General features: G+C 45.2%; 1 non-coding gene across 1 annotated transcript; it reads right to left on the minus strand.

Annotated features, from left to right (window-relative positions):
• Positions 1-608: 608 nt before the first annotated feature.
• On the minus strand, positions 609-715 carry LOC114009369 (U6 spliceosomal RNA). Its single transcript, XR_003550798.1, has one exon. It is a non-coding gene; the product is annotated as a U6 spliceosomal RNA (small nuclear RNA).
• Between the last annotated feature and the right edge of the window lie 1,211 nt (positions 716-1,926).

The following is a 1,926-nucleotide window of genomic DNA, read 5'->3' on the forward strand; positions in this document are numbered from 1 at the left end:
AGCCGACTACATGGGAGTCCAGCAACATAGTCATTACGCTAACTGCGGTCCCTAAAATGCAACATTCTGAGAGGCCGCCTCACATGGGAAAGTTCCACGTTCAAGTCTAGGGACCTCCCTGTGCACACCAGACACCCGTGTCCCCATGACATGGGGCTGGGCAAGGCTGGGGTGGACCGTGGAGAGAAGACCCTACTGGGGGTGCATGTTCTCTCTCTCCTGGAAGAAATTTTATATATATATATATATTTCATGGCACTGTTGCAATAGGCTTAATATTTTCTGGGTGGAATTTTTCACCCTTCCATGTCTCTCTCTCTACCCCCCCCCTTTTTTTTGGAGAGGTTTTTGCTATAGGGCGTGTGCGCTTGCCAGAAAGATAGAGAGACAGAGAGACAGAAAGTGAGAAATCACCCCCCGGGGGGATGGCCATGCCGCAATCCCTTCTCCATTCTCCTCTTTTTTTAAAATTTTTTATTTTTATTTAGATTAAAAATATTTACTAAGGAAGATTCCCTTTACCATATGAAGAAAAAAACACAGCATGACCGGAAACATTTAGAGAATGAGATTCAGGTTAAACATGTTCCCAAGTCCATTATCAAATAAAAAATATGGAACGCTTCACGAATTTGCGTGTCATCCTTGCACAGGGGCCATGCTAATCTTCTCTGTATCGTTCCGATTTTAGTATATGTGCTGCCGAAGCGAGCACTCCATTCTCCTCTTGGGATCTTGGGCACGCACGCACACGTGCCCGGTGTGAGTTCAAGCCACTGGGTCTGGGACTCGAACTGCGGTCAACCACATGGGAGCCCAGTGACTTAGCCGTTACCCCAACTGCTGGTCTCTCCACCCCCATTTTTTCCTGCATGAATTTCAACTAGGGTCAACTCAAAAGTTTTTTGTTTTTTATTTCTTTTTTTTGGAGAGGATTTTGCTACAGGGTGTGTGCGCTCGCCAGAAAGACAGAGAGAGACAGAGAGATAGAAAGTGAGAAATCACCCCCCCCCCCAGGGGTGATGGCCATGCCGCAATCCCTTCTCCTCCATTCTCCTCTCGGGATCTTGGGCGCGCACGCACACGTGCCTGCATGAGTTTAAGCCACCGGGTCCGGGACTTGAACCACGGTCAACTACGTGGGAGTCCAGCGACATAGCCATTACGCTAACTGCTGGTCCCTCAAAGTTTTTTTTAAAGGTGCAAATAACATTTTTTAAAAGAATTTTTAAAATTTAACTGTATTTATTTATTTATTTTAATTTCACCAGAGTGAGAAAGAGAGAGAGAAAATGAGAAGGCAAGTCGTCAGGTCTGGGACTTGAACCACAGTCAGCCATGTGCGAGTCCAGCACCCTTAACCACCACACCACCTGCTGGCCCCATCAATAAAAGTCTTTTAATAGCCAACAAAAGACTTGTATGTTGTAAGATACTTGATAGAAACAGCAAAACCCCCTTGGGGCCAGCAGGTGACGTGGTGTTTAAGGTGCTGAACACTTCCACAATGGCCAACAGTGGTTTGAGTCCCAGACCTGGTGGTTTGCTTTCTCACTTTCCCTCTTTCTCTTTCTGTGTCTCTCTCTGGTCAAATTAAAAATAAGTGAATGGAGGCGATCGGCAGGTGGCGTGGTGGTCGAGGTGCTGGACACTCCCACATGGCTGACCATAATAATAATAAAAATAAATAAATGGGAGCTGACAGGTGGCGTGGTGATTAAGGACACTGGACTCCCACATGGCCGACCACGGTTTGAGTCCTGGACCTGGCGGCTTGCTTGTTCTCTCTCTCTCTTTCTCTGTCCCTCTCCGGTCAAATTAAAATAAACAAACAAAGATAAATAAAATAATTCTTAAAAAAAAAAGAATAAATAAAATAATTATTAAAAAAAGAAACAGTAAAACCCCATGACAATGCACTCATCA

Source organism: Tupaia chinensis, unplaced genomic scaffold, assembly GCF_000334495.1.
Source record: "Tupaia chinensis unplaced genomic scaffold, TupChi_1.0 Scaffold000527_1, whole genome shotgun sequence".
In the NCBI taxonomy this organism is placed as follows: Eukaryota; Metazoa; Chordata; class Mammalia; order Scandentia; family Tupaiidae; genus Tupaia; species Tupaia belangeri.